This window comes from Bos indicus x Bos taurus, chromosome 21 (assembly GCF_003369695.1).
Source record: "Bos indicus x Bos taurus breed Angus x Brahman F1 hybrid chromosome 21, Bos_hybrid_MaternalHap_v2.0, whole genome shotgun sequence".
Lineage (NCBI taxonomy): Eukaryota > Metazoa > Chordata > Mammalia > Artiodactyla > Bovidae > Bos > Bos indicus x Bos taurus.
In genome coordinates this window covers 25829775-25854479 of record NC_040096.1, presented here as the reverse complement: position 1 = coordinate 25854479, position 24705 = coordinate 25829775, and the positions used below count along the sequence as shown (strand labels likewise).

At 43.1% G+C, this 24705-nt stretch overlaps 1 non-coding gene across 1 annotated transcript; it reads right to left on the bottom strand.

The window, feature by feature from the left end:
* Positions 1–1550: 1550 nt before the first annotated feature.
* On the bottom strand, positions 1551–1622 carry TRNAC-GCA. Its single transcript has one exon. It is a non-coding gene; the product is annotated as a tRNA-Cys (tRNA).
* Positions 1623–24705: the final 23083 nt, after the last annotated feature.

Sequence of the window (24705 nt, the reverse complement as noted above, 5' to 3'; positions counted from 1 at the left end):
CCTGAGGCCAGTCAAAGTGCTTCTCATCCTGGGGGCTGATGTCCAGTCCTACACCCAGCAAGAGTGCTGGTGCCCCTGGGAGGGTGGGACCAGTGTCTAGCTGGTCATCAGCCTCATTTCAAGGTCTAGAATAGGAGGAAACTAAATATGAGCTGATGTGCACTGGTCATTTGCATAGAAGATGATGTCATGGTGGTAGAGTCCTAGGGCCCAAGGAGACAGGACTAGACTCCTCCTGTTTTTCTGCATAGGTGACATCTGTGCAAGACACCCTCACCTGCACTGGTTTAATGTGGCCTTGTTGAGTCTAGTGGATTACACTCATGGCAGCCTCGGTTGGTCACAGCAAGAGCTTAGTTTTTCCTCCATTGCTCAGCAACCACACAGAGTCAGGCCATGTCTAAAGTGGCCTGGGGAACCCGACCTGGTAGTCCATTGGCACATTTTTCTCTGATTCCAAACCAAGGCCATTTAGCACCATTCACTCATCATCTCAGCTTCTCTGATGGCTCAGATGGTAAAGAATCTGTCCGCAGTGCAGGAGACCCATGTTCGATTCCTGAGTCAGGAAGATCCCGTGGAGAAGAGCATGGCAATCCACTCTGGTATTCTTGCTTGGAGAATTCCAGGGACAGAGTAGCCTGGCAGGCTATAGTCCATGGGGTTGCAAGGAGTCAGATGCAACTGAGTGACTTTCACTTTCAGTCATCATCTTACCATATTTTTTTTCAAATTTAGCACAAATTTAGCACAATTAAAAATTTTTTTAATTAAATTTTTTAAAATTTTATATTGGAGTATAGCTGATTTATTATGTTGTGTTAGTTTGAGGTGAACAGCAAAGTGATCCAGTTATCTATATATACATATATAGATAATATATGTATATATATGTAATAGATATATATATACATATATCTATTCTTTTTCAGATTCTTTCCCCATTTAGGTTATTACAGACTACAATAATAAGGTCATTGTGGATTACCTATTTTATATATAGCAGTGTGTACATGTTCATCTCAAACTCATAACTTATCCCTCTGCCTTACCTTTCCCTTTTAGTAACCGTAAGTTTGTTTTCTGTGAGTCTGTTTCTGTTTTGTAAATATGTTCATTTGTACTAGCTTTTTAAATCATTCATACAAGCAATATCATATGATATTTGTCTTTCCCTGTTTGGCTTCCTTCGCTTAGTATGATCATCTCTAGGTCCATCCACGTTGCCACAAATGGCATTATTTCATTCCTTTTAATGACTGAGTAATATTCCACTGTATATATGTACCACATCTTCTCTATCCATTCATGTGTTGATGGACTACCCCATGTCTTAAGCCAGAATTTCTATCTTGCTGCATGAAGACAGTGCCTCCTCAGCTTTCTCCTTGTGAGATTCTGTATATCTGTCATGAAAGTGAAAGTGAAGTCGCTCAGTCGTGTCCAACTCTTTGCAACCCCGTGAACTATAGCCCACCAGGCTCCTCCATCCATGGGATTCTCCAGGCAAGAACACTGGAGTTGGTTGCCACTTCCTTCTCCAGGGGATCTTCCCAACCCAGGGATCAAACCTGGGTCTCCTGCATTGCAGGCAGACGCTTTAACCGCTGAGCTACCAGGGAATGTCATTGATGGGTTGTATTTCCAAGGCTTGGGTTCTCCATGTGTAGGTTCAGTTTTTCTATTGGTGATGGTGGTGGTAGATGGTATTTGTGGGGGTAGGAGGGGGCAGGGGTTGAAGAGATGGAGAATCTAAGAGCTTGGAGTCAGGCTCTGAAGGCTAATTCCAAATTAGAGGCCTGTTGCCTTCAACTCAGAAATGAAAAGAGCTGCAGTCATTCCTTTCTCGTGGGCTAGAAATCCTATTCTGCCTGTTGGGCACCACGAAAGGAAGGGTTAGTTTCTTTTCATCTGGCTTTGCTGGCTCTTAGTTGTGGCATGTAGGATCCTCAGTTGCAGCATGCAGGCTCTTAGTTGAAGCATATGGGATCTAGTTTCCTGACCAGGGATGGAACCCAGGCCCTCTGCATTGGGAGCTCAGAGTCTTAACCGTTGGACCACCAGGTAAGTCCCAAGAAAGGGTTAATTTCTACTGCATCTGGCCAAAGATCCTCAAGGTATCAGAAAACTAAAATAGATAAAATTTAGCCCTAGAGTAGAATAAAGGGCTCTTGATTCCTACTCTGATGATAATAATAACCACTATTATAGATATAAATAACATTTAAGCACCATCTGTGTAAATCACCTTATTTCACTTACTTTTCCCTGTTGGTCTCTGCTCTCCAGCACTGCAAGTGAACCTGTAGAGAAGAGAGGCAGCCAGGCTAGCAGTGTGTTACTAAGTTTATCTGATTACTATGTACAGAATATTCAAAGTATAGGTCAGATCCCTGAAGGATGAATTTACAGAGAATGAATTTAGTATATATCAAACCTGGATTTCAACTATGCGACCTGTTATAGCCTCAGTCTCCATTTTAAGTTCATTAAGAAGAAAAATAAATTTATTTAAATGCAAAGTTCATCCACATTTAGGACATAAGTATGAGAATAATTTTCTGCCTGACACAGTTCAGTATGCTGGCTCCTGACTCATCAAAAAGTGGCTGAGGCCTACGTGAATATTTACATTTAATCAGACTAAGGCGTCCCCCACCATATTTTTGCTGGAGAAAGAGAAGTTAGGAGAAGCCCGTCTAATTTGTATATGCAAATCTGGCCAATATAATATGTATTCCTTGTTCATTATCACTTCTGTACAATCAGAAGCCAATTTTTCTTTCCAAAGAAGCCCCACAGCTGAGCTTTCAGCTTTTGCCAGGCCTCTCTTGAAAACTATTGTCAGATGAAGGAAAAATCACTTTCCATGCATAATTGAGCTTACCTAGGAGTGAAAAGTCTCTGCAGGGTAAATTGGAAAGTTGTGTGTGTGTGTGTGCATGACTGTGTGTGTGCGTGTGTGCGCGCGCGCATGTGTGTGATGAGTAGCAAACTCAAACTGATAAAATTTAATGAAAGGGATGACTTAATGTCCACATCTGGCCTGAGAACATTAATTGCAATAATCAGAGAATATTTGAAATGGGGATCAAGAGACAGTATTTTTTCACCACTTTCAGGCCTCCTGCCCCTTCGAAGCTGTGTCCTGTGGGTTCACAGGGTGAAACAGGGAAAGACAGACTGTGATTTGGCTCATTGCCTATTAGGGTGGGCTTCCCGGGTGGCTCAGTGGTAAAGAATCCACATGCCAATGCAAGATACATGGGTTCAATTCCTGGGTCTGGGAAGATCCCCCAGAGAAGGAAATGGCAACCCATTACAGCATTCTTTGGAGAATCCCATGGACAGAGGAGCTTGGTGGACTACAGTCCTTGGAATCGCAGAGTCTGACAAGACTTAATGATTAAACAACACAGCTATTAGTGCAGTTTATAGGTTTTTAAGATGTCTCCTGGCATCACAAGGGCAAACAGTGCAATGTCTCCTGCTCAGTGGAGAGAACTGTGATCAGTGTCCAGAGATCAAAATCCCATCATTGAAACTAAATGAAGCAAAATGAGACGTAAAATGTACAATTCTTGTTAAAATTCACATAGAAATACAAAAATGCAAGAAACCTAAAATAGCCCCCCCCTAAAATCACTGAAGAGCTCACGCTTTTCAACTTTAGAACTTACTACAAAGCTACGATAATCAACAGTGTGATATTAATATAGGGATAAGCATACAAATCAATGGAATATAATTGAGGATCCAGGAAAAAAAAACCCTCACATTTATGGTCAATTGACATTTGCCACGGGTACTAAAACAAATAAGAGAAAGAATATGTAGTCTTTTCAACAAACAATGCTGGAACATCTGTATATCTACATGCAAAAGAATGGAGTTGGACAGCTTCCTCAAAGCATGTACAAAAATTAACTTGAAAGAAATCAAAGACCTAAATATAAGAGCTAAAATGATAAAACTTTTAGGAAAAAACACAGGAGTAAACCTTCAGTTCTTGGATTAGGAAATGGTTTCTTAGATATGAAACCAAAAGCAAATGTGATAAAAGAAAAATAGATCCTTGGATTTTACCAAAATTAAAAAAGTTTTGTGTTTCAGAGGGTACTATGAAGAAAGTTAAAAGAAAGAAAGAAAAAAAGTTAAAAGACAACCCATGAGATGGAAGAAAACATTTGAAAGTTAAATATCTGAAAAGGGACTGGTACTCAGATCTCTTACAACTCAATAACAAAACTTCAAAAAAAAAAAAACAGTTAAAATGGCAAAGGATCTGGAATAGACATTTCTCTAAATAACATACAAATTGCCAATAAGCACATAAAAAGATGCTCAACTGACATTAATTATTAGGGAATGCAAATCAAAACCACCATGAGATTCCTTGTCATAACCATTATGTATTCTGGTCAGAATGCTGTTTCCATTTTTGGGATTAATTTATATTTTCCTTATGACTTAAAATATGGTCTGTTTTCATAAATAATCTAAATGAAGTTGAAAATAAGGAATATTTTGTATTATAATGGTACAGGGTTGGACATATAAGCTATCAGATCAGATCAGTCGCTCAGTCGTGTCCGACTCTTTGCGACCCCATGAATTGCAGCACGCCAGGCCTCCCTGTCCATCACCAACTCCCAGAGTTCACTCAGACTCATGTCCATCGAGTCAGTGATGCCATCCAGCCATCTCATCCTCTGTCATCCCCTTCTCCTCCTGCCCTCAATCCCTCCCAGCATCAGAGTCTTTTCCAATGAGTCAACTCTTCGCATGAGGTGGCCACAGTACTGGAGTTTCAGCTTTAGCATCAGTCCTTCCAAAGAAATCCCAGGACTGATCTCCTTCAGAATGGACTGGTTGGATCTCCTTGCAGTCTAAGGGACTCTCAAGAGTCTTCTCCAACACCACAGTTCAAAAGCATCAATTCTTTGGCACTCAGCCTTCTTCACAGTCCAACTCTCACATCCATACATGACCACAGGAAAAACCATAGCCTTGACTAGACAGACCTTTGTTGGCAAAGTAATGTCTCTGCTTTTGAATATGCTATCTAGGTTGGTCATAACTTTCCTTCCAAGGAGTAAGCATCTTTTAATTTCATGGCTGCAGTCACCATCTGTAGTGATTTTGGAGCCCCCAAAAATAAAGTCTGACACTGTTTCCACTGTTTCCCCATCTATTTCCCATGAAGTGGTGGGACCGGATGCCGTGATCTTCGTTTTCTGAATGTTGAGCTTTAAGCCAACTTTTTCACTCTCCACTTTCACTTTCATCAAGAGGCTTTTGATTTCCTCTTCACTTTCTGCCATAAGGGTGGTGTCATCTGCATATCTGAGGTTATTGATATTTCTCCCGGCAATCTTGATTCCAGCTTGTGTTTCTTCCAGTCCAGTGTTTCTCATGATGTACTCTGCATAGAAGTTAAATAAACAGGGTGACAATATACAGCCTTGACGAACTCCTTTTCCTATTTGGAACCAGTCTGTTGTTCCATGTCCAGTTCTAACTGTTGCTTCCTGACCTGCATACAAATTTCTCAAGAGGCAGGTCAGGTGGTCTGGTATTCCCATCTCTTTCAGAATTTTCCACAGTTTATTGAGATCCAAGATACACTTTATTGACTCTTCATTTAAGTTTTCTTTATTCTTTCTAGATATTTTCTCCTTAATCTGTCTAGGTCAAAGGGAGGTATTCTGAATTCTTATTATTAATGTGGATTTGTCTAGTTTTCCTTTTATCTTCTATAGTTTCTGCTTTATTAAAATTTCTGCTATTTTCTTTCGTACATAGAAGTTTATGCACAATTTCATTATACATTGTGGCTTTTAGCATTATAAAGTATCCTTCTTTGTCTTTTTTAATGCTTTTAATCTTGAATTATAGATTATTTGACACCAAGATCATAATACCTGCTTTCCTTTTATTTTTATCTTACTTTTTTTTTTTTACCCTTTAACCTTTCTGAATTGGTTCTGTGTGTGTGTCCCTAAGGGACATTTTACAATGTCTGCATACATTTTTGGTTGACACAACTTAGGAAGGGTTTCACAGGCAGCTAGTGGGTAGGGGTTAGTGATGCTGCTAAACAACTTACAATTAACGAAACAGTCCCCACCACAAAGAATTATCCAGCCCCAAATATCAATAATGGTGCTCTAAGGTTTGGTGTGTATGTGTGTTTCTGTATGTGTGTGCATGTGTGTGCAAGCAACTGGGGCCAAGAGTCTTGGCGGGCTGGGTTTTCAGGGCTTCGACATGAATAAGCAGGTAGTCCCAGGAGCACTAGCTTTGCAGTTAGAGAGATGAACATATTCAAGAGGAAATACGAGCCTCTTGAGTCAACATGAAAAACTGTCCTATTCTTGGTGGAAATCAAAACACTCCAACTATGAAAACTGCCACGGTGGGTCGTCAGGATTGTACAGCAAAACAAAACCCATATAATGGTCTGTCTGTTCCATCACCCATCTCTCTCTGAAACCAGGAATTCTTTTGTTTAAAGGGATGTCTAGACAATTACATAGGCAGTTATTTTTTCCCACTGTGCAGGACATTTTTGGTTTTAAAGTAATGATGTTTAATTACTCTCAAGGCACTATGCTAATCTCTAAGCGAGGTGTATTGAAAATTCGGCTGTTTATGCTCAGCAAACATGATTTGCAGGCATTCTCCGTGATGTTATTTCAGACAGAGGCTCATTAAATTCTCAGTGAATAACAGAAACATCAGTGTAACAGAACCATCTTTCTAACGCTTAATATACTTGGGGACGTAGTTTAATTAAAAATATGTTCATTCAACCTCAGATATCCATATTTAATTTTCCCTTTAAAAGTCTGGCCAGGACCCTGGATTTAGAAATCATCTGTGGCAAGGATAATTATTGTATTAGCATTTGATCCTGAATGCCCATCGAGCCAAGGAACAGGTCTCTAAATTCACTTACGTCTTTTGCACGGACATCTGAAGATGTAAGAACAGAGGGTATGAGTTGGAAAACAGGGTCTTCTATCAGACCCCACTGAGGTTTCCCACTTGTCAGCTTTTCCTTGGGGATTTGATGACCCTCTGTGGTTGGCTACTTTGTATCCTGTTTCTTCTGCCTGCATCACTGCTGCTGTGGATGTATAATAATCACTCTGTTTATCCACTGCTGCTGCCTTTCTTTATCATTCCATTCTCTTCCACCTCATGATAGAAATCCTCAAATCCAGAGAAGCAGGCTTCTAAACATAAGCCCAGGGGACTTCCCTGGTGGTCTGGTGGCTCCACACTTCCAATGCAGGGGGCCCAGGTTTGATCCCAGGTCAGGGCACTAGATCCCACATGCCACAGCTAAAGGCTTTGCATGCTGTAGCTAAGACCTGGGGCCACCAAACAAACAAATAAGTAAATAAATATTTAAAAAAATAAATTAAACCTAAGCACAGCCATCCAGCTCAAACTCAGATGGCATAACTTTGCCAAGTGCATCTTGTGACTCGGCTTCATCTACCAGCCTGCCCAGGACTGCAGGGTAACCTTAATGAGAGAGTCTGGAGGAGTCTCATGCCAATTAGAGGCTCTGCCTTTTTAGGAATCAATCCTAGATCAGGAAAGCACTTCAAATGCACACTCCTTCAGGTCAACACAGCAACCTCTAGTAGGCCCTTACCTTGGCCACCAGCTTTCTAGCCCTTCAGTTATTTTTTAAAAGTAATTAATTAATTTGTTTATTTTGGCTGTGGTGGGTCTTCGTTGCTTTGCTTGGGCTTTCTCTAACTGCGGTGAGCAGAGGCTACTCTCTGGTTGTGATATGAGGGCCACTCATTGCAGTGTCTTCTCTTGTTGCGGAGCACAGGCTCGGTAGTTTTGGTTCAAGGGCATAGTGGCGCTATGGCATGTGAGATCTTCCCAGACTAGGGATCAAACGCATGTCCCCTGCATTGGCACGTGGATTCTTAATCACTGGACCACCAGGGAAGTCCTAGCCCTTCGATTCTGGTAGATTGTTGTTTGGGTCCTTCAACCTTCCTGCTTTTTTTTTTTTCCCCAGGCTAGGACTTGTCTCTCTAGCCTCCTGGTTCACCTTCCACTTCTTTTGTTGGCCCCAGGACCCCCTCTCTGTGTTTTCCTGGCAGGCATTCCACAGACTGCAAGAATACTTTCAATATGGTTCCAAACTACATTTTCAACAAGCTCTGTCTCCATCCTCTGCCTCCACCAGCCTTCTTACAGAATTCAGGATTCTCTGAATCTCCAGAAACATGTAACCCACATCAGAGCTGGAGCTCCAAGCAGCTCACGCTTAGTCTTTCCGTCATGTCTGACTCTTTCGACGCCATGGACTGCAGACTGCCAGGCTCCTCTGTCCGTGGAATTCTCCATGCAAAAATACTGGAATGGGTTGCCATTTCCTTCTCCAGGGGATATCTTCCCGACCCAGGCATCTAACCCAATCTCCTGCATTGTCGAGTGGGATCTGTACCACTGAGCCACCTGTGAAACTCTTGTTAGCTTGCTGCTGCTACTGCTAAGTCACTTCAGTCGAGTCCGACCCTGTGAGACCCCATAGACGGCAGCCCACCAGGCTCCACTGTCCCTGGGATTCTCCAGGCAAGAACACTGGAGTGGGTTGCCATTTCCTTCTCCAATGCATGAAAGTGAAAATTGAAAGTGAAGTCATTCAGTCATGTCCGACTCTTAGTGACCCCATGGACTGCAGCCCACAAGCCTCCTCCATCCATGAGATTTTCCAGGCAAGAGTACTGGAGTGGGGTGCCATTGCCTTCTCCCTTCTTAGCTTAAGAAATAAATAAACAAGTCTACACAGTCCCAGAATACAGCACAAGCTGGGGCCCTTGGAGGTCTGGACTCTGGGGTTAGATTTGCTGTATGACCTTGAATACCTGGAGAAGGAAATGGCAACTCACTCCAGTCCATGGGGTCACAAGAGTCGGACATGACGGAACTACTGAGCATGAGCTGCTTGGAGCTCCAGCTCTCATGTGGGTTACACGTTTCTGGAGATTCAGAGAATCCTGAATTCTGTAGGAAGGTTGGTGGAGGCAGAGGATGGAGACAGAGCTTGTTGAAAATGTAGTTTGGAACCATATTGAAAGTATTCTTGCAGTCTGTGGAATGTCTGCCAGAAAAACAGAGAGTGGATCCTGGGGCTAACGAAAGAAGTGGGAGCTGAACCAAGAAGCAGTGAGAGACAAGTCCTAGACTGGGGCAAAAAAAAAAAAGCAGGAATGTTGAAGGACCCAGGCAACAATCTACCAGAGTCTCCTGAACAGAATCCCCTGCAGAATGCCTGCAGAATCCCCTGAACAGAGGAGCCTGGTGGGCTACAGTCCATGGGGTCGCAAAGAGTCAGATATGACTGAGCCACTGAGCACACATCACCTTGAAAAAGTCAATTAGTTTCTCTGAGTCTTAAGAGCCCTTCTGGGGCCAACTTTTACTAATAACTGAATCTTTGTATCGGAGCTAATTATTCATCTATTTTTGCTGGTGGAACTGCCCATTTTGTCTCCCTGCGTACTGCTAGCCAAAACAAGGGGGAACTTGTACCTGGGAGTGTTGGGCCATGGCCTCCGCAGAGCTCTCCACTCCTCCTTTGCTCCTCTCCAGGGAGCAGGGGTGACCTGCCTACTTGGCGAGGTTTGGGAACATGCCACCGAACAGGTGTGTCCTTGCTTGTCCTCCACAGCTCAATGTTAGAATCTTTCTATCACCTGCCTTCTGTCTTCCGCTCTGCCTCCCACACAGGAAAAGCAACCAGGGGCAGACTTTGCCCGCACCGGGGCGCTGTGGAGCTGGACTTTCAGGGAGGCGCCTGAGGATATGACTCAGATATTCAGACGCTCTGCTTGCCATCGGACAGGGGCAAAGAGCACTTCGGCCTTGGGCCCAAGTCCCATTGTCCAATTTTACCCAACTGTGTTGTTGTTCAGTCACTAAGTTGAGTCCAGCTCTTTAGGGCACTGCCTCTGGAAAAGCAGCTTTGCTCCCTGGGAACTTCAGCATCTCACATGGAGAAGGCAAGGGCTTTGCCTCCTTCTAGGTTGCTGGGCAGGAGTAAGACCCTTCATGGCATTTTTCTCTAGTCCTGGGGCCTCAAGTGTGCATGTGCTAGAGCCTTTACAATTAATGTACTGCGGGGCATTGAGCCGTAGAGGGTAAATGTATTTTTGCTTGTTTTCCGCCTTCATTCTCTTTCTTAGCTCTGGATAAGGGGCTAGTACCCCAGGAGAAATTAAACCCTGCTGAAACAAGGAAAAGCCTGATGGAAAGGAATGGTGATGTGTGTGTGTGTGTGTGTATGCACGCACACGTGTGTCTGTGCTGTGTGCTCAGTTGCCTCTGACTCTTTGTGACCCCATGGACTGTTGCCTGCCAGGCTCCTCTGTCCATAAGATTCTCCAAGCAAGAATATTGGAGTGGGTTGTCATGCCCTCCTCCAGGGAATCTTCCTGACCCAGGGGTTGAGCTGGCATCTCTTATGTCTCCTGTATTGACAGGCAGGTTCAACGCCACCTGGGAAGCCCTAAGGAACGGTCTTCAGCCTGGTCTGGGAGGAGGAGGGCTTGGGAGCATAATTATACCTTAAATGAGGGGTTTCTTCTGCTTGAGTGAATGCTTATTGGCAGGGCACTCCAGGCAGCCAGTGTAGACGGGCTGGCATCCTGGCAGGACTGAAATAAAGGGGGATTTCTTTTTCTCTTGTGATTTTTCTGTTTACCTGAGGCCACTGTGTCTCTACTTGATCACTTGCTGCCCACAGTGATGTGGGTCTGGGTGACGCTGAACTTGACATTCTGTATACCCTGTGTCCCCTGGGGGTAAGGGGGGGTCTAAAGGTGACTGTGGTTGGGGGCTGGTGCTGTGGTCATTTTCTGTATCCTATGGATACTTGCAGTCTAAAATGTTGAACCTGCAAGTACTTCAATCCCTCCAAAAAAAAAAAAAAAAACACAAACACACACAAAAAAACAGAACACCCAGATTTTGAGCTGCTGAAAGAAATTTCTCTTTATCCAGACTCTGAGTGAAACCCCCATGACTGGAAATGCCAGACTGAGGGATCAGGAAGAGAAAAAAATTGTGAGAATTTGCATGAGCTTCAAGTTACAAGGGATGGGAACTTAAGTTTTTGGATCTGTTTTTCTCAGGAAATAAGAAATGGGAAGGGGTTCAGAAGAGTTCCAACTTTAGCATTATCTATGTGACTGGCTTTGAAAGTCTTGGGAAAATTCTGTATGGTGATTTGCATTTGTTGCTTCATCTCTGAGTGGCCTGTTCTAGACAGTGTGACTTGGCATGGTTCATAGCTGGAAATAGGATGTGGTACGTGTATACAATGGCATATCACTCGGCCATCAAAAGGGAATGGGTAGTGCCACTTGCAGACAAGTGGATGGGAAGGCAGAAGAGCAATGCTTTCTCAGTGTCTCAGTTCCAGCACTTCATTCTGTTTTCTTTCCTGTGGCCACAGGCTTCACACAAAGTGATGCTAGAACCACAGGGCCACAGACGGTTCATCCACCTTCATCCACCCTCAGCCCTTGGGGACCCTCCTGGCACATATTGAACCCCTGCTGAGAGGGAAGAACCTGGAGAGCAGGGAAAGCCTGTCTTGTTGATGGGGCTTCCCTAGAGCCAAGCACAGTCGGCTTTTAAAGGCTGTTAGTGGAGCTGGATTGTTCCTTAAAATTGCCAGAGAAATGTTCTTGTCTTCCCTAGAAACACATTACAAGGCAGTGATGTTCTTCCAAATGCTTCCTTTTAACTTTCTAATTATTTGATTAATGTTTCACATCCTGCCAGCTCTTAAAGATGCTTTGAGAACTCATTGGCTAATTGGAGAAGAACTTCACAGATGCAAAAATAAGGCAGCTTCTATGCTGTTCTGGTTTGGTAGCCATAGGACTTCCCTGGGGGTCCAGTGGTTGAGATTCCAAATTTCCACTGCAGGGGAAACTGGTTCCATACCTGGTCAGGGAACTAAGATCCCATAGGCTGCACAGCGTGACCAAAAGTAGAAAAAAAATATAGTAGCCACTGGCCACATGTGGCTGCTTCCAGTTAAGATGTGCTGTAAAAACAGAAGTGCTCACTGGAATTTGAGGACTTAGGATAAAAAAAGAAAGTGAAATATCTCATATTAATTTTGTTATTGATTACACATCAAAGTGAGAGTATTTTGGATATATTGCACTAAATAAAAATGTGTGTTAGTAGTACTTATTTTATCTGTCTCTTTTTAACTTTAACAAATGTGGCTGCTGAAACAGAGTTGTTCCAGGTGGTACTCACTGTAGTACTATATTCTTTTTCCATCTTGGAGCAGGAAGTGAGTGAGTGGGTCTTAGTCATGTAGTTGTATTAGCCTCTTTGTGACCCCATGGACTGTAGCCTGCCAGACTCCTCTGTCCATGGGATTCTTCAGGCAAGAATACTGGAGTAGTAGCCATTCTCTTCTCCAGGGGAACTTCCCAACCCAGGGATTGAACCCAGGTCTCTTGCATTGCAGGCAGATTATTTACCATCCGAGCCACCAGGGAAGCCTCTTGGGCAGGAAGGGGAACTAGAAAGGCATTGACTTGCTACATGTGTTTGGAGAAATCTTTCTCTTTTTCTGGGTATCTCTTTTTAACTCCTGGGAAATGAGAGTAGGTTCCATATCCTGTAAGGTCATTTCCAAATCCTTGTTTCATAACTTGTTAAAAAAGAAGGGCCAATTGACCAAAACGTATTAAGATACTTAATGTCTACTCACCTAGAGCCAGACATCCTGGAATGTGAAGTCAAGTGGGCCTTAGGAAGCATCACTACAAACAAAGCTAGTGGAGGTGATGGAATTACAGTTGAGCTATTTCAAATCCTAAAAGATGATACTGTGAAAGTGCTACACTCAATATGTCAGCAAATTTGGAAAACTCAGCAGTGGCCACAGGACTGGAAAAGGTCAGTTTTCAGTCCAATCCCAAAGAAAGGCAATGTCAAAGAATGATCAAACTACAGCACAGTTGTACTCATTTCTCACACTAGCAAAGTAATGCTCAAAATTCTCCAACTCAGGCTTCAACAGTACATGAGTTGTGAACTTCCAGATGTTCAAGCTGGATTTAGAAAAGGCAGAGGAGCCAGAGATCAAAGTGCCAACATCAGCTGGATCATGGAAAAAGCAAGAGAGTTCCAGAAAAGCATCTACTTCTGCTTTATTTACTATGCGAAAACCTTTGACTATTTGGATCACAACAAACTGTGGAAAATTCTTAAAGAGATGGGACTACCAGACCGCCTGACCTGCCTCTTGACAAATCTATATGCAGGTCAAGAAGCAGCAGTTAGAACTGGACATGGAACAACAGACTGGTTCCAAATCAGGAAAGGAGTATATCAAGGGTGTATATGGTCATGCTGCTTATTTAACTTATATGCAGTGTACATCATGCGAAATGCCAGACTGGATGAAGCACAAGCTGGAATCAAGATTGCTGGGAGAAATGTCAATAATCTCAGATACGCAGATGACACCACCCTTATGTGAGAAAGTGAGGAACTAAAGAGCCTCTTGATGAAAGTGAAAGAGGGGAGTGAAAAGGTTGGTGTGAAACTCAACATTCAGAAAACAAAATCATGGCATCTGGTCCCATCACTTCATGGCAAATAGATGGGGAAACAATGTAAACAGTGAGAGACTCTCTTTTGGAGGGCTCCAAAATCACTGCAGATGGTGACTGCAGCCATAAAATTAAAAGACGCTTGCTCCTTGGAATAAAAGCTATGACCAACCTAGACAACATATTAAAAAGCAAAGACGTTATTTGCCAACAAAGGTCTGTCTAGTCCAGGCTATGGTTTTTTCAGTAGTCATATATGGATGTGAGAGTTGGACTATAAAGAAAGCTGAGCATGGAAGAATTGATGTTTTTGAACTGTGATGTTGGAGAAGATGCTTGAGAGTCCCTTGGACTGCAAGGAGATCAAACCAGTCCATCTTAAAGGAAATCAGTCCTGAGTAGAATATTCATTGGAAGGACTGATGCTAAAGCTGAAGCTCCAATACTTTGGGCACCTGATGTGAAGAACTGACTCCTTGGAAAAGACCCTGAAGCTGGGAAAGATGGAAGGCGGCAGGAGAAGGGGACGACAGAGGATGAGATGGTTGGATGGCATCACCGACTCAGTGGATATGAGTTTAAGTAGGCTCCAGGAGTTGATGATGGACAGGGAAGCCTGGTGTGCTGCAGTTCATGGGGTTGCAAAGAATTGGACATGACTGAGTGAACTGAACTGAACTGAATGTCCACTATAGTATGGTTACCTGTCAATTGTGAATACTGAGAGAAGGTGTTATGACAGTGTGGACTAGATGAATGGTAATGTGATCCCACTAGCCAATATGAAAATCCTGCCTACAATAAACACAAAACGGGCTTAAAAAGATGAGCCAGAAGGGAGGGAGAGCAAATGTTCATGTCTCTGCTGATTTAGACATTCTGGTTTTTTTTTTTTTTAACCTCCACAACTGAACTGCATCTTAACAACAATTAGAGGATGAATCAAGCCTTTGTATCCAGGCAAACAGCTAGAAGAGGTGTTTAATACAATGCAGGAGAAGGATGCTGCGTTTGAAATGATGACCCTCTGTGCCCTAATCACTGTGTCTACAGATTTAAATATGCTGCTCAGTACTGGTTATGGGAACAGAAATTTAAATGGCTTGATTTTTCTTCATCAGACTTTGCTTAACACAGACTCATTGAAGTGGAAATCTAGTTTGTACAGAATTATTTACAGTTTGTTGGTTCTTTTTTTAAGGATCTGTTTATAAGGAGACACATCATGGGCTCAAGAGTGCCAGTTTCTGAAACCAGAATCTTTTCTGTTGGTCTCATCTCATCAGCCCCCTACTAATGGGCTCTGATGTTGTTACTCCATTCCTCTCTTCTGCTCTGCCCCCTGGCCTAATTTCTTGGTTTATGTCCTCTCAGTGGGTGTCCATTTTTTTCTCTGCCTAGGATCTAATGTTGTGGAACATTCTAGTGGGAGAGGGAACCTACCTCCTGCTATAGAAGCAGACATGACCAGACACCTGCAGTGCTGTGCCCTGGGAGCTGGGATGCACTCCTGTGACCCAGATGTGTCCAAGCAGGTAGCACCCCTGAGAGAAGCTGAGCTAGCCCTTCCAAGGAGCAGGGAACAGAGAATTCATCCCCCTTGTAGTGACAACCACTGTCTTGAAGGAGCAGTGACACTAGTGGCCTCCAGTGGGCAGCAGGGGCCAGAGGTCACGACATAGGTGTGGCGGTGATATATGTCAACTGGACTCATAGCTTAATGACACCTGCCTGTCACCTGTCACTACTCACACCCAGTACCACGTCCCCCTTACCTTGCTCTCTCTCTATATATATTTTTTAATTTAGAATTTCCCTGATGGTACAGTGAATAATAATTCACCTGCCAATGCAGGAGAAAACAAGTTCCATTCCCAAGTCTGGGAAGATCCCATATGCCTGGATCCCGGGCTCCTCAAGAAGAGAAAGTGAAAGCGAAGTCGCTCAGTCGTGTCCGACTCTTTGTGACCCCATGGACTGTAGCCCACCAGGCTCCTCTGTCCATGGGATTTTTCAGGCAAGAGTACTGGAGTGGGTTGCCATTTCCTTCTCCAGGGGATATTCCTGACCCAGGGATCGAACCTGGATCTCCCCCATTGTAGGCAGATGCTTTTACCGTCTGAGCCACCAGCCATTGTGAAAGAAGCCCATGCACAGCAACTAGAGAGTAGTCCCTGCTTGCCGCAACTAGAGAAAAGCTCACACAGCAATGAAGACCCAGTGCAGCAAAAAAGAAATACATTTAAAAAATTTATTATAGTTGCTTTGCAATGCTGTGTTCACTTCTGCTGTACAACAGGAATTGTCCTGTCCTACAGAGTCCAGGGAACAGGCCAGCAGGCAGGCGAGGAAGGGCCCAGCTGGGCCTGGGCACGGCCAGGGCAGGTGCACACCAGCTGCCCCAAGAGCTGCCACTTGGAGGGACTGCGTCTGCAAGGCCAGCTCTCTCTGGGGTCTACTTTGTGTTCTCTGTGTGTCACCTGGTTGGTGAAGGAATCTGACCTCAACTCGTATGGTTTCAAGGTCAAGCTTCCCATAGGTGGGCTTGGAAACTGACAAAGGCTCAAGGTCCAATTTTCGATTTAGAATTAGGTGGAAATCCCAGATATCTGCTAGGAGCTATGTGCTTTGTTGCTGTTGGTTAGTCGCTAAGTCATGTCTGACTCTTTTGTGACCCCATGGACTGTAGCCCACCAAGTTCCTCTGTACAAGGGATTTTCGAGGCAAGAATACTAGAGTGGGTTGCCATTTCCTTCTTCAGAGGATCTTCCCAACCCAGAGATCAAACCTGCATTGCAGGCAGATTCTTTACCACTGAGCCACTAGGGGAAGCTATGTGCCACTAAGTCTTAATCTTTCTGTGTCTTACAGACTTAATTTCTCTCTGTCTTAGTTCCCTCAGTTGAAAAATTAGGGTAATAATACTTACCTCTCATGGAGGTGTAAGGTTTAAATAAAATAACTCATGTAAAGTGGTTAGTACATAGTAGAATATCAGTAAATGTTAGTTCTTCTTCCATTTCCCTTTATTAAAGAGTTTAAACATCATCCTTTCAATGTTGAGGAGCTAGTGAAAGATAATCAGATGACATTATTGGATGTGATTTCTCTCTTTGAAGTGCAGGAGCTATACAGAGAGGAGGAATATTGTGTGAAATAGTAATAGGCAAGAATTTCCATGTTGTTTTAGAATTCCTGATAGAGTACTAATGCTAAGTAAGTTCAGTTCAGTCATTCAGTCATGTCTGATTCTTTGCGACCCCATGAATCGAAGCACGCCAGGCCTCCCTGTCCATCACCAACTCCCAGAGTTTACCCAAACTCATGTCCATTGAGTTGGTGATGCCATCCAACCATCTTATCCTCTGTCGTCCCCTTCTCCTCCTGCCCTCAATTTTCCCCAGCATCAGGGTCTTTTCAAATGAGTCAGCTCTTCGCATCAGGTGGCCAAAGTATTGGAGTTTCAGCTTCAACATCAGTCCTTGCAATCAACACCCAGGACTGATCTCCTTTATGATGGACTGGTTGGATCTCCTTGCAGTCCAGGGGATTCTCAAGAGTCTTCTCCAACATCACAGTTCAAAAGCATCAATTCTTCGGTGCTCAGCTCTCTTTATAGTCCAACTCTCACATCCATACATGACTACTGGAAAAACCATAGCCTGGACTAGACAGACCTTTGTTGGCAAAGTAATGTCTCTGCTTTTTAATATGCTGTGTAGGTTGGTCATAGCTTTCCTTCCAAGGAGTAAGCGCCTTTTAATTTCATGGCTGCAGTCACCATCTGCAGTGATTTAGGAGCCCCCGAAAATAAAGTCAGCCACTGTTTCCACTGTTTCCCCATTTATTTGCCATGCAGCAACGGGACCAGATGCAAGATCTTAGTTTTCCGAATGTTGAGCTTTAAGCCAACTTTTTCACTCTCCTCTTTCACTTTCAAATAGGTCCTAAATATTCCACCTCAAGAGGGGTGCTGGAGACATCTCCCTGTGTCTTAGTAGAAGGCACAGAAATCACCCAAGGGCTCTCACCAGCTCCATTTCTGATGCCATGTATGTAAGCAGTAGCTGTGGTGTGTGTGCTAAGTCACTTTAGCCGTGTCTGACTCTTTGAGGTCCAATCGACTCTAACCCATGAGGCTTCTCTGTCCATGGCAAGAATACTGGAGTGGGTTGCCATGCCTTCCTCCAGGGGGTCTTCCCAACCCAGAGACTGAATCCACATTTCTTGTGTCTCCTGCAGCTGTGGTGTATCCCCAACTAAAAATGGTCTGCTTTTTATTATCACTATACACTCCTGATTTTGAACAATGTCAGTGAAAAAGTAGTGTTCCCCCCCTAACTGTTTTAGTCTAAGTTCTAACAACTGCTGTGGTTACTGAGTTCTAGCAAAGTGTGTGTAAATGTAGTAAGTCCCTCGCATGTGAACCTTCAAGTTGCAAACTTCCAGATGTGAACATGTGTTCGCATGTCCAGTCACGTGAGTTAGTTCACGTGTCTGGCATACATTGTCATGTGTGCGCATCCTCTACAAGTAGTTGTGCTCATGTGTACTTTACTGTACAGTCCGGTATGGAGTACAGTAGTACAGTGTCTTTATTTCAAGCCCGGAACCTGTGCCGTCAACGTCAGTTGTGAGTGACATCTCAGTCTGCCCTCCATCTCCTATTGCTGATGACCCTTCAGCCCTACTATCTCCCACCTCCCCTCCCTTCTCCAGTCAGTAACTCTTCTTGTGTGTTTATTCGATGCCAACTCTGGTATGCCAGCTATTGTACTGTACTCCTGTACTTTTCAAGGTACTGTACTGTAACATTAAAATGTTTTCTTTGTGTTTGCTATATATTATTTGTGTGAAAAGTATTATACACTTATGACAGTACAGTACTATATAGCCGACTGTGTTAGTTGGGTACCTAAGCTAACTTTGTTGGATGTATGAACAAATTGGACTTAATAAATGTGCTCTTGGAATGGAACTTATTGGTATAAGGGACTTACTATAAGGCTCACATTTGCACTTATTTATTAAACATTGTGGAGAAGGCAATGGCACCCCACTCCAGTACTCTTGCCTGGAAATTCCCATGGACAGAGGAGCCTGGTAGGCTGCAGTCCATGGGATCGCTAAGAGTTGGATACAGCTGAGCGTCTTCACTTTCACTTTTCACTTTCATGCATTGGAGAACGAAATGGCAATCCACTCTAGTGTTCTTGCCTGGAGAATCCCAGGGATGGGGGAGCCTGGTGGGCTGCCGTCTATGGGATCGCACAGAGTCGGACACGACTGAAGCAACTTAGCAGCAGCATTAAACATTGTAATTTACATGGAATTTAATTGGAAGAACTCCTAGTGGTACATATCCCTGACCCCCACCCCATGGACTCAGCTACAGGCATTCCTTTGGAGAATAAGTTCATAAAGATTCAGAATCACTGTGCTTTTTTCAGAAACAGTTGCTATCTCCGTTCCTCAAAACATACCTCCCTACATCTATATGGTGGATTAGAAATATGTTATAAGGGTAGCAGAATGATTGCAAAGACAATAAAATAGGATCCGAGTTACTTCAATTCTATCATTCTATGAAACTCTAGAGAAATGACAAAGTCCTCACTGCCTGGAGAAGCCAAAAGGGCAGTAATACTCACCAAAAAGCAGGCAATCTTTCTAAAGCCCTGGATCAAATAGTGTCTGCTATTATCAGCCATTTTTCTCTGATCTTTGCAGAAGAAAAACTTTAGACTTTGGTTTTTTGTTTTTTTTTTTTACCAAATGCAATAGGCCACAGACTTTTTAATGTAGAATAGACCTTTATTTTCTGGTGATGATATTTTAGTGAAAATTTTCTATTTCATTGCCTCCAGAATTCATCTCAAAGAAACAAAGACATGGACATTATTTTAATTTCTGGAATTTATTGTGAAATGGGGTTTTTAATGAATCTCTGTCAAACTTAAGCTTTTCCCCAACTCTTTCTCTATCTCTTGCTTCATGTTAAAGAAACTTTTTGAAGTTAGAATGTATAAAAAGTGTTCTTTTATCTACTACAAGCAAAGCAATATGACAAATCTGGCTCTACTGTCTATTGAACGTGAACATGCAAACAACATCAATTTTTAGAAGTCATTGACAAATGTGCAGAAATTAAGCCTTGAACATAGAAACCATAGTGCTATTTTTCAAGACTGTGACAGGCCAATATGTAGGTACAAGTTTTTCTTTTAAAAAATAGGTTAGTTAAAAAGAAGTAATCCCTTACTTTTGAACTTTTTTGTGCTTTAATATTTATTTTATTTTTATAGGCATGATTGTGTATATGTTCAATGAACATTTTTCTCTCTGGCATTTTTTCCTGGCTATTATTATTTGTTTCATTTCATGTTTATTCCTGAAAATAGTTTTGTCCTGTAGAGGATGGGAGCTTTAACAGAATGATTCACCTGATTTGTCAACTATACCACTGAAAGTGAAAGTCACTCAGTCATGTCCGAGTCTACAACCCCATGGACTATAGTCCATGGAAATCTCCAGGCAATAATACTGGAGTGGGTAGCCTTTCCCTTTTCAAGGGGATCTTCCCAACCCAGGGCTCGGACCCAGGTCTCCCACATTGCAGGCAGATTCTTTACCAGCTGCTCACTGAACAGAAGACTAAACACTGAAGCATTCATCAGCCCCATGCCTCTAAGCCAAGAGTGGAGGCCTGATAGCTCCACTGTGGAAACAGGTTGTCCCCACAAGTAGAAGATACTAGGGTACCATTCCCCAGCTGGGCAGTCACCTGTGCCATAAACTTACTGATGTGTCCTTTACAACAGGAAGAAAGAAGAGGGAGAAGGGGAAGGGGAAGTCAGGGTGGCAAGGATGAGTCTATTTCCTGTGGTCAAGAACACTGTGGGGGATGTCCCTGGTGACCCAGTGGATAAGAATCTGCCTGACAATGCAGGAAACACGGGTTCAATTTCTGGTCCAAGAAGATTCCACATGCTGCAGAGAAACTAAGCTCATGCGCCACGGCTACTGGAGCCTGAGTACCCTAGAGCTGGTGCTCTGAAACAAGAAAAGCCACCACAATGAGAAGCCCACGCACTTCAACTAGAGAGTATCCCCCACTTGCTGCAACTAGAGAAAGCCTGTACACAGTGATCAAGACCCAGTGCAGCCAAAAAGAAAAAAGAACACTGTGGAAGGCAGTTGGACTTGGGCTGTTTACAGATTCCTTGCCCAAAAAGGTGGCTTGCAGGGTGAAGGAACCCCAGCAGTGAGAAGGACCACAAGGCAGGCACTGAATCCGGTTTGGAAGAGGGCAAGCTTCAGTTTATCTCCTGAACTGGGCAACTACACCCTGGAAAGTACCTTCTGAAGAATTCACAGTAGGCTCGCCTGAGAACCAATCTCATGCCTGCTCTGCAGAGGATGTGGATGGTCTGTCAGTATAGCCAAGAGAACACCTGGAGAGATGGGTAGGATGATAAGAACTTGAAGTTTTAAATAGGACTCAAAAAAGCAAAATGGCTGTCTGGGGAGGCCTTACAAATAGCTGTGAAAAGAAGAGAAGCGAAAAGCAAAGGAGAAAAGGAAAGATATAAACATCTGAATGCAGAGTTCCAAAGAATAGCAAGAAGAGATAAGAAAGCCTTCCTCAGCAATCAATGCAAAGAAATAGAGGAAAACAACAGAATGGGAAAGACTAGAGATCTCTTCAAGAAAATCAGAGATACCAAGGGAATATTTCATGCAAAGATGGGCTCGATAAAGGACAGAAATGGTATGGACCTAACAGAAGCAGAAGATATTAAGAAGAGGAGGCAAGAATACACAGAAGAACTGTACAAAAAAGATCTTCATGACCCAGATAATCACAATGGTGTGATCACTGACCTAGAGCCAGACATCCTGGAATGTGAAGTCAAGTGGGCCTTAGGAAGCATCACTAGGAACAAAGCTAGTGGAGGTGATGGAATTCCAGTTGAGCTATTCCAAATCCTGAAAGATGATGCTGTGAAAGTGCTACACTCAATATGCCAGCAAATGTGGAAAACTCAGCAGTGGCCACAGGACTGGAAAAGGTCAGTTTTCATTCCAATCCCAAAGAAAGGCAATGCCAAAGAATGCTCAAACTACCACACAATTGCACTCATCTCACATGCTAGTAAAGTAATGCTCAAAATTCTCCAAGCCAGGCTTCAGCAATATGTGAACCGTGAACTTCCTGATGTTCAAGCTGGTTTTAGAAAAGGCAGAGGAACCAGAGATCAAATTGCCAACATCTGCTGGATCATGGAAAAAGCAAGAGAGTTCCAGAAAAACATCTACTTCTGCTTTATTGACTATGCCAAAGCCTTTGACCATGTGGATCACAATAAACTGTGGAAAATTCTGAAAGAGATGGGAATATCAGACCACCTGACCTGCCTCTTGAGAAATCTGTATGTAGGTCAGGAAGCAACACTTAGAACTGGACATGAAGCAATAGACTTGTTCCAAATAGGAAAAAGAGTACTTCAAGGCTGTATATTGTCACCCTGCTTATTTAACTCATATGCAGAGTACATCATGAGAAATGCTGGACTGGAAGAAACACAAGCTGGAATCAAGATTGCGGGGAGAAATATCAATAACCTCAGATATGCAGATGACACCACCCTTATGGCAGAAAGTGAATAGGAACTCAAAAGCCTCTTGATGAAAGTGAAAGTGGAGAGTGAAAAAGTTGGCTTAAAGCTCAACATTCAGAAAACGAAGATCATGGCATCCGGTCCCATCACTTCATGGGAAATATATGGGGAAACAGTGGAAACAGTGTCAGATTTTATTTTTCTGGGCTCCAAAATCACTGCAGATGGTGACTGCAGCCATGAAATTAAAAGACACTTACTCCTTGGAAGGAAAGTTATGACCAACCTAGATAGCACATTGAAAAGCAGAGACATTACTTTGCCAACAAAGGTCTGTCTAGTCAAGGTTATGGTTTTTCCTGTGGTCATGTATGGATGTGAGAGTTGGACTGTGAAGAAGGCTGAGCGCCAAAGAATTGATGCTTTTGAACTGTGGTATTGGAGAAAACTCTTGAGAGTCCCTTGAATTGCAAGGAGATCCAATCAGTCCATTCTGAAGGAGATCAGCCCTGGGATTTCTTTGGAAGGAATGATGCTAAAGCTGAAACTCCAGTACTTAGGCTGCCTCATGCAAAGAGTTGACTCATTGGAAAAGACTCTGATGCTGGGAGGGATTAGGGGCAGGAGGAGAAGGGGACGACAGAGGATGAGATGGCTGGATGGCATCACTGACTCGATGGACATGAGTCTGAGTGAACTCTGGGAGTTGGTGATGGACAGGGAGGCCTGGCATGCTGCGATTCATGGGGTCGCAAAGAGTCAGATATGACTGAGCTACTGAACTGAAATGAACTGGACTTTAGAGAAAAATTATCAAAAACTGACCAGAAAGCTGTAGGTTTTGCCCTCAGTGTCATCCAGGTGTTGATAAGAGGAATGGACAAGGCAGAGTTGAAGGTCACAGTGGCTGGAGAAAAAAAAGAAGTTTAAGTTCATGCTCACTGTGTTTAGATTATTAGAAAAAGCAGCCCCTATTTCCAATATTTCATAATAATAGCAAAGTATTTTATAAGTTTAACTTGAAAACAAAATTTATAAAAATAAATACATCTTGGTGAGATTTTGAAAGTCTTTATAAAGTTGAGCACAGTATCTTATAATTTTTTGAAAAAAATTTCTATTTATTTATTTGGCTGCTCTGGGTCTTAGTCACAGCATTCAAGATCTTGATCTTCATTGCTGTGGGTGAGATCTTTAGTTGTAGCATGCAGGATCCCCGTGGCACGTGGGATCTAGTTTCCTGACCAAGGATCAAACCCAGGCCCCCTGCATGGGGAGTATGAAGTCTTAGCCACTGGACCACGAGGTCAGTAGTCTTAGTCACTGGACCCTAGCACAGTATCTTATAATTTTAAAATAATCCACACCCAGAACTCTGGCTCCTATTTGTGATGTAGAAAGCTGAAAAGAGAACTATTTCTACCCTTATGACCAAAACAACATTTGAAAGCCTACAAATTCACAAGTTTCTCTGAGTTTACCAGAGTCTTGAAGATGTAAGAAAACTGACTGACTTTAAAGGAGAGAGGTATATTCAGGCAGGGTCTGAAGGTGGTTAGTCAGAAATTATAGATACTAAGCTACAGTCCAGCCAGAGTGAAAATATTCACAACAACAATCATTATGAGAAGATCAGTGGAAGATTTAGCCTCATCTTTGTTCACTAAAAAGCTTTCAGAAGTTTCATATTTGACAGAGTGTTCAACAGAGCAGTTTATAATCCATCTGTGTGGGACAAAGATGTGTAAACCAATTTCTGGGTTAAGATTGATGACTTTAATTTTCTTGTTGAGAAAGCTGTCTGGGTGTGGGCTATTATCATGAGTTCATTTGAGGTTTGGACAGTTGGTGGATACCAGGCATGCCCTTAGTTCTTGGGCCAGTGAGCTGAGTCAGTTGACCATGACCTTGGAGCCTCACTGCAGTACAAGATTGGTCCTGAGGAGCAGAGGCAACCAATGAGAAGGGTCTAACCAGAGGGTTAATTTGACACTTGGTATTTCTGAATCTTGGTTTCTTCATCTGTTGTTATGCAGTCGCTAATTCATGCCCAACTCTTTGACCCCATGGACTGCAGCACGCCAGGCTTCCCTGTCCTTTACTCTCTCCTGGAGTTTGTGCAAACTCATGTCACTGAGTTAGTGATGCCATCCAATCATCGCTTCATCTGTAAGACCATACAATTTGTAATTGCACAATCCTGCCCCTGCTTAACCCACATGGTTGTTGGGAAACAATAAATAGCAAATGAAGGGAGATGCAAACAAAGAAATAATGCCAATGAAGTCATTTGTAAATATTATGCAAATTACACGATTAATTAGCTTATCTTTTTATTCAGAAGTGTTTGATGAATAGTTACCCTGAAGATCTAATGTCAGTCACTCAGTCAAGTCCAACTATTTGCAACCCACTGGACTGTAGCCCACCAGACTCCTCTGTCCATGGGATTTTCCAGC